The sequence below is a fragment of the Mus musculus genome, chromosome 10 (genome assembly GCF_000001635.26).
Source record: "Mus musculus strain C57BL/6J chromosome 10, GRCm38.p6 C57BL/6J".
Lineage (NCBI taxonomy): Eukaryota > Metazoa > Chordata > Mammalia > Rodentia > Muridae > Mus > Mus musculus.
The window spans coordinates 124,413,477-124,422,586 of record NC_000076.6 but is presented as its reverse complement, the minus strand read 5'-3'; positions in this window follow the sequence as shown (position 1 = coordinate 124,422,586).

Here is a 9,110-nt window from a genome sequence, read left to right as displayed (position 1 = left end):
TGCTGAGAGTCATAAAATGAGTTTTTCATCCTAATGTATAGAGTCAGTGCCCCACAGAGAATTAAGTTAACTTTAGACATCTCTTAGAAATTACTTTATAAATCTCCAAGAAAATGTCTTGAAATAACTGTTTGGGGAATTCACAACAAACATAAATGCAAAAATAGAGTAAACTAAGTGGTGTGTATCATTAAAAATAAAAATAGTTTCTTCAAATCTTAAGCCCTTAAATTGCATTTTAATAGTGAAAGCTCATGCTCTACAGAGGGCAAGGAAGGACTGCCTTTTTCTGAAGGCACAGCCAAGCACTCCTGAACTAATGTCAATACATAAATGTTTTAAATATCATTCATGAATGCCAGACATCCTTTCTTCAGAAAGAGTATGTCTTTAGTGCCATATATCAAGCAACAAATGTTTAATTCAGAAGATGCGTGCAACAAGCCTTCTTGAATTTATAATGAAAGCTAAATTGTCTCAAAGTCCTTTTATCTTTTATTTCTATATTCTGCATGTTTTCTTCCAACAAATGAATGTACTTTATTCAGTTAAAGGTTTTGTCTTTTTTTTTTTTTTTTTTTTTTTTGAGACACAGGGATCTACTCTTTAGCTATGTTATCCTGGAACTCGCTATGGCAATTCTATTAATCATAAATTATGCCAACCCTCATACCTCAGCCTTAAACTGTTGCGATTACAGCCATGAGTAATTAGACCTTATACATGAAAACCTACTTTCCTGGCCCAAATATACTAGAATTTTGCAGATATTGATTGCAATTGCCAGTGAAATGTCATTTCTGTTGTATTGTTGAGAAGGCTGTTATCTATTCAGTTTGGAGTACTTGCAAAAGTTTTTATACAGAGAACTTAGTATTAAAACTTTTCTAAACTATTAAATGATTGCGGCTATATTAAAAATACAACGTATTTATACATATGCAGATTAAAGTCGAAGCACGTGCTAGGGATTGAATTACACTTTAAAGACAGGTTGTTTACCCGTCTTGTGTAAGGCTCCAGGCTCAACCCCTTACATTAAAAATAAAGACAAAACAGAAGAACATCAGAAATTAATTTTGTGAGAAGCTTAATGTTAATATGAATGACTGTGTTTATGGAAATTATTTGAAAAGTCCAACAAGCCAACCACAGCTTTTCAAATGAGCATCCCAATGCTGGTTTTAGTGAATGGATTTCCCTCATCCCAAAATGGGCTTCTGAGGTATGTGTGGTACTAAAAGCATAAAAGGATCTATGGAAAGATAATGTGTCCTTGGCAAGGGTACTGCTCTTTATCATCAGTGTACCCATGCATGTCCAAGAAAAGATTTTCAATGGAAACATGTCGCAGCACTAGTACTTTTGTCTTTAAACCTGTACTGATGTCAAAGAAATGACTCAGCAATGACTCATCTGTCTTATGTGAATTAGTCAGACACATACACAAACGTGTGTCTGTCTGTGCATATATGTAAATATGTATGTATGTATGTATGTATGTATGTATGTATGTATATCTCACAGCCCAATGTGCAGGACTTGATATTTTAAAAATCATAGATGTTTAGAAATCCATAACTACCAATTATGTGACATAAGACTCTCTCTAATAGGGTGGACACAGAAAAAAATTGCTCTGTCCTCAAAGGTCATTTGCCCATATCACCTCCAAGTTCTACCAGAGTTGCTTGAGAGAAAGGCAACAAATATGTAAAATGACATCAAAGAAAGACAATTACAAACCTTACTCTAATGGGTTGAAATTGGGGTATCGGGATCCTCAGATCACAACTGTGATTTCAACAAAGTGGAAAACTGTAGTTCTGGTAGCATTACAGAATATGGTTTTTGCTCGCACATGCTATTTATCCCACAATGAGAGTTATTACCTTACTGGTGCTTAAGTAGCCAGATTAGTAACTGTCCTGTATTCTGTCTTCATAAATACCAGACCATAATAACAAGCAAAGTAACAGTGGTAATTCCATTAATCATATGGTGGCATCACTGTTAAAATTCCAACCCAAGTTGCACTTCTTTAGATAAACCACTTGAGATCTCTTAGCCAGCAACATCTCACCCTGCCTAGATTTTATCTAGTCCTCTGTCATCATGACATCAAATCGTCTTTAAAATATTGAGTTCTTGCATTGGTGATTTGGTTATTATCTGATCCACATTTCTGACTATCACTCTACTAAGGGGTAGAGTAGAATTGTGCCACCAAAGCATGGGCTGGTAAGCTCAGCTAAGTGGTCATGAACCTCCGCTAATTAATCTGTGGTACACCCTTTATTAAATCATGTCTTATTAGAACAGTCAGTGTAAGCACCTACAGCTTTTCTCTTTTTCAATAGACAGTATTAACAATACAAAGACAGTAAGCTACAGATTTTAACTATATTAGCTGCAATTTTCATATAATTCAAATGCTCAAGTCTAGTTTAAACATTTGTTATCCTTATGTCAAAAAAAATTTCTGGTTCTTTCTATGTGTCAGATTCTCTCTCACATGTAGTTTCTGTCTTAAACTTTAGAATATCTCTGCATGACACATTGCTGTAAAATAGGATAAAGAAGTTAATTTAAAAATATGTCTTGCATTCAGTTTCTCAAAGTGTCAATACTCCCCATAGCAAGGCAGTTCTTTCTCTCACTTCCTTGGCTGACAGCAAAGCATTTGGCTGCCTCTGAAGGTTATACCAGATGTCATGATCATATATCCACATTGCTTTTATGCCTTTATATTAGAAGCAAACTGAGAAATCATTATCCCATAAATATCTGAAAGTTCCAAGGTGTTAAAATAAATAAAGATTATGAGTCAACCAGTTACTTATATTGGGAAAAAAGAGTGGGGGCTGTTTTAGCAAGTGAGCGTCCAAGATTCATCCAAAGTGAAGTGCTCCAAGCTATTTGTTATGACTCTCAGAATTTAGTTTGGCCATCTGCATTTAATGGGATTTAGTTATGGATATATGAAAACATTTTAATTCAACCTTTGTATGATGATGGCAAAAGGATTGAGAAAAGTTCCTGGAGTTCATACGTGGTCTAGTTACATTTGCACACATTTAAAGAATCTTATTTAGAAGTGTTATGTCTTTTGATTTACTTTCAGATCACCTCCGATAGATCTTTCGCTTTGCTCAAGCTACAGTGCACTCAGTCTGACCCATGATGCTCACTGTAAATGAAAAGAATAGCATCCTTGGCTATTGCCTCACCGTGATCATACAACTTCAGAGGAGTCAGACAGAAATGTTGCTAGACAACAAAAATCCGGACATGCCCATTCTCTAGATGGCTCCAAGAGACCCTCAGTGAAATTGACAATTTTTTGTTTGTGCCTTGATGATAATAAAACTTAAAAATACCTGGTTGAGTAAAACCTTAACCATTACCCCATCTTTATGCAGCCACAGCTGGAGAGGAAGGACCTGGGTCACACACATTTCACACAGTGTTGACAGGATTTGTTATGGGTATCACAGAGTGCCTGCAATTCCTATTCTCTTGTGAAGTGTCTTTTCCTCTGCCACTTTCTAACTCAATAAGTACTTCAGGCTTTCACTACTATTGGAATAGCTAGTAATAGAGAGGCATTCAAGTAGCAACTAATGTTAACGTGGGCTGAGAAAGTTCTCATCAAGGATCAGCATTATGTTGTGGGAATAACCATGCACAGTACAGTACACACACTTTAGTGTGTGCATCACACACCCATAAATTTCTAAGAGGACCATACTCTCGCAAGATCCACACAGAGGGTGAATTTCTTCAACTCTACTATAGAATCCATTGTGTCCAAACTCACTAATAACAACCACAGGAAGATGATTACACTGAGATGTAAAAAAACTCAGAGTTGCCTAAGAATGTAATGCCCAAAGATACATCTCAAAAGGAACAACTTAGTATGAAGGGCATATCACATGTGTAAATTTCTATAAAGAAATTTAAGGTCTATCCAACATGAAAGTAACAACAAGCTATTAGTGATTACCATACTTTGGTAGCCAATTGCAAATATATTGAAGTGTATACAACATAAAGAATTCAAAATGGAATTTTTAAAGGTTAATTGTTAGGGTTTTTATATGGATTATCCCCTGTAGATTTCATGTATTAAAAGCTGTATATTTGCATACTAATGATGTACAAGGTTTAGACCAGATGTTTCCAGGTGATTGACAAAGGTTTATAATAAAGCTGCACACTGATGGAAAAATAAGGAGCGATAGCATTACTCAAAAGGAAAGCAATAGTACAGATCAGAAAAATGTGGTCAAGGACAGTGAGCCACTGTTGGTCAGAGTATGCAAGGGTCCTCACTGATGATCAAGGCTTTCCTGTAAAAGGTGCATAAGAAATAGGAGTTTGGCTTCTTAGGAGCATAGTATAGATGGGTTTCTGCTTAAATCCACAGGCTGGACTTGTGCTAGCCTTTGTTTACTACACATATACTTTCTCTTAGTGCATGAGAGTGTAATCATTTTGATATCCAACTGCACATAGACTTGTAATGGCAAATATGAGGTTCTTATTAAAGTTCACAAATACAGTATGATTTTCACCCAAAGCAAGTTCAGACCACATTAGTCCATCTACCTTGTATCCAGATATAACGGAATAGAAACTGTCCAGGTGTGATCGTCCTGAAGGAGAAATTTGTTCCATCATTTGGAATGAAGTAAGGATACACCTCAATGCATGTGGGTGGTCCTAAGTTACAAGGCACGCCTGTTAGGACAAGGGTGTGTACATGTATGTCTATGTTCTGGTCCAGGTGAAATACTAGAAGAGAGTAGTGTGAAAGTCTAAGCCAAACGGAGCCCAGGGTTGTGAGCTAATACCTGCCTTAAGCTTGTGGCACTACTGAGACATACATGCATCATGAAGATAACAAACTTCATCAAATTAGTAATTCAATGATAAGTTCAAGGGACCAGCAGATTTATGGCTGAGGAAAACATAGAAGCATGTACACAGTGGATTCACTGACAGGGAAAGAGAGAGTTAGTTATTTCACAGCAAAATGAATAGACCTGAAGGACAGCATGGCCAGAGAATTAAGTCAGAAACAGAAAGGTAAGTATTTTAGTTCACCTCTTGTCTGTAATCTTAAGAAAAGTTTACCGTGAAGTGAATAGAGATTGCTAGACAATGTGAAGGATGTCCAAAGCAGAAGATTTCAGGTCCATCCTTTTAATTTTGAATGAATACAAGCATATGTCCAAGAAAGACAGAACTTATACTTTCACATCTTAAAATATTCGTATTAAAAATGTCAAATCTACCAGTTTCAATAACCCAAACTTACTATTGTTACTGATTCGCTCAAAGTTTATCAGAAACAAAGATTTAAAAGCCACTTTCTAGCCTATAGAGAATGCTCTGGCCAACGCAGGTAGGTCAGACCTGTACCCTAAACCTTCTGGAGACTCCTCTTGATTTTCCCATTGCCTAGCTTCTTCCTCCAAAGGAAGGTTCAATGAATCTGCGTCTTTCATGATGGAGGATGATGGGTGTGGTTGATCTCAGGACCACTCACATCTCTGCTTCCCATGCCCTTCATTTCATTTTGTCATTCAACAAACATGAGTCTGGGACAGTGCTTATTTCTGTATTTAACAAATCACACTTTTAAGAGTCAGCAATCAATACAGATGCCAGCGAACTGTAGCTGTCAATATGAGGAAAGTATTAGAAGAGACAGTGGATCTCTGAGATTATGAATTGAAAGTGCCTGCCAGTTGTGAAGGAAAGCTGGAAACAAATTGGAGTTGAATTCTATTTCACTGCTTGGCATTGTGCCAGGTGCTGGCATTCTGATGTCCTTTGAATATAGCTCAGCTTAAATGCATGTTATTTAGTGTTTTATGGATATAAATTATTCTAGTCATTACACTTTGGAACACAGCCTAAAGGATGTTTCCGTAAGTTAAGCGGCCTCGCACTTGTAATAGCCTGTAAACGAAACCAAATCTCAGCATTACGAAAGGCACTCACTGCTTTAAAATAAAGTGGGTTTTCCTGACATACCATAAATATCCATAGAAAGAAGAAAATACATTTTCTGTACATATTTAGTGATATGTCCTTGTCCTTTACATCATAAAATGCTGATACTTTTGTAGAATGTACTATATGTCATCTGAGCATTTCCACATCTGTGCATTATGTGGAGAAATACATTATGCAAGTAAATGATGCTTAGTGATAGACAGGAAATCAGAGCTGAGAGTTTTACATATATACATGATATGTAAATTTTAAACAAATAATGCATTTCTCTCTCTTTGTAATAACTAAACAAATTTATCTTGATTTTTTCAAACAAATGCAAAATATGAATAGGATACAACTTATCAGCTCCATTAATAAATAGCATCTAGCTTTCTTACCTCTTGCTTACTCTTGCTTCCCTCAAACCTCTTGGGCTCTTACCTTCCCCCTTCCTTCATCATTCCCTTCCCCCTCTCTCCATGGGCTGCCACTTCTTCTCTACTCTCTCTCTCTCTCAGCTTTCTCTGCCTCTACTACCTTCTTAACTACCCTCCCTATGCCCTGAATAAACTCTATTCTATACCAAAAAAAATAAAAAATGCATCTAATCTAAGAATGCACTTACCAAGCAACTGCCATCCCAAATGAGGCAAGCAGGATATGTTGAGGGAAGAGAGAATGTACAAACTTGAAAATATAAAGTTTTCAAAATTACATCCAAATAATAGCTTTCCATTAATTGAAGAAAGAAAAAGATGTGCAAAATCTTAGGTGCTAACATCAGGGTCAACATAGATAACCACAAATAGTACCTAACTGTGCATGTCCCAGTAGCTTAAGAAATTTCTCCAGATCTGAAAACCTCCCTTTGCTGATGGATAGACACCTATTCTTTCTTCCCAGCATCACTCACTTGATGTCACCCATGGGGAAAGGTATGGCCCTCTTACTACCATGGTGACAGCAGTCTCTCCCAGAGAACACCCATTTACTGCAAACTGACATGCGCAGTTGACAAATACACTTATTTCTTCATGCAACATGATTTGCCTCCATATTTGATTTCCAAGCAAATCCAACCCTATCAAGCCCTTATTTCCCCTTATGTAACAATGCTAGGCTGGGTCAATGACTTAAGTGGTGCAAAAGGCATGCACTTTCAGGATAGGTTAAGTTTTATGATATTAATTTTTTATTTTTTCAAGTGGTAGTAATACTTACTGACCAAGAACACACTATGGAAGAATATGTTGCTATCTGCTGGTGGGGGTCTCTGATAGTCTAAGGGAATGACATGAGTGTCAGTAAGATTTTCAACTTATGATGAGTTAATCAGGGTGCAACCCATTTATACATCAGAATGCATCTCTACTTTCTTAGGACAGGGGATTTGTTGTTCTTTAACACATTATCTAGTGGGCCAACAAAAGGGAGCACTCACTTTCTCCTTTAGTTCCTCTTCTCAAGTTCAGGAACACATAGCATTACAGGAATCAATCCTACATTATTCTCATTTTCTGGACATAGTAGAGGGGTTCAGCTTTCAATAGCATCGATGTCTATGTGTAATCCATCAACACCAAAATTATGTTTGCAGCACCAGGTTCACCAGGCTCAGGTCCTCTGCCAACGAGATGGTCCCACTTGGATTTCATCTGTACAACAGACACTCATTGCTTTCTTTTTCTTTTTTTCCCCTTTTCTTATTGTATATTCTATTTATTTACATTTCAAATGTCATCCCCTGTCTTAGTCAGGGTTTCTATTCCTGCACAAACATCAGGATCAAGAAGCAAATTGGGGAGGAAAGGGTTTATTCAGCTTATACTTCCATGCTGCTGTTCATCACCAAAGGAAGTCAGGACTGGAACTCAAGCAGGTCAGGAAGCAGGAGCTGATGCAGAGGCCATGGAGGGATGTTCTTTACTGGCTTGCCTCCCCTGGCTTGCTCAGCCTGCTCTCTTATAGAATCCAAGACTACCAGCCCAGAGATGGTCCCACCCACAAGGGGCCTTTCCCCCTTGATCACTAATTGAGAAAATGCCTTAGAGTTGGATCTCATGGAGGCATTTCCTCAACTGAAGCTCCTTTCTCTGTGATAACCCCAGCTGTGTCAAGTTGACACAAAACTAGCCAGTACAATTGACCCCTTGTCAACTTGACACACAAACACATCACTAGTAAGCCTCAACCCTTACATTCTTATTCATCTCCAAGATCTAAATAACTTTTAACATCCCACAGTATTTACATATTCTTAAAATTTCAATTTCTTTAAAATATCCATCTCTTTTAAAATCCAAAGTCTTTTTACAATTAAAAGTCTCTTAACTGTGGGCTCCACTAAAACAGTTTCTTCCTTCAAGAGGGAAAATATCAGGGCACAGCCACAATCAAAAGCAAAAGTCAATCTCCAACCGTCCAATGTCTGGGATCCAACTTATGATCTTCTGGGCTCCTCCAAGGGCTTGGGCCACTTCTCCAGCCATGCCCTTTGTAGCACACGCGTCATCCTCTAGGCTCCAGATGCCTGTACTCCACTGCTGCTGCTGCTCTTGGTGGTCATCTCATGGTACTGGCATCTCCAAAACACTGCATGACCCCTTCAGTCCTGGGCCTTCAATTGCAACTGTGGCTGCACCTTCACCAATGGCCTTCCATGGCCTCTCACAGTGCCAAGCCTCAGCTGCTTTGCATGACCCCTTCATGCCTTCAAAACCAGTACCACCTGGGTGACCCTTACATATTACCAAGTCCCACTGCAGCAGGAGTACAACCTTGGCCATATCTGGAACACAGCCTCTTTGTGCTTTCAGAAAACACTTCCCAGAAGATGTCACCTCAATAATGCTGGTCTCTTCTTAATCACCGCTAATTTCTTAGCTCCAGCTAACCAGCATCAATAGTCCCAGTAGTGCAAAGTTTTTGCTTTGGTAGTTCTGGTATCTTGTTAATCACAGCTGATTCTTCAGCCCCAGCTAACCAGAACTACACAGAATCTTCACAATCAAAACAGCAATGGCCCTGAAAAGAGTCTTAAATTTTCCCTCTGAAATTTCACAAACCAGACCTTCATCTTCTGCAGTGTTCTCAACGTT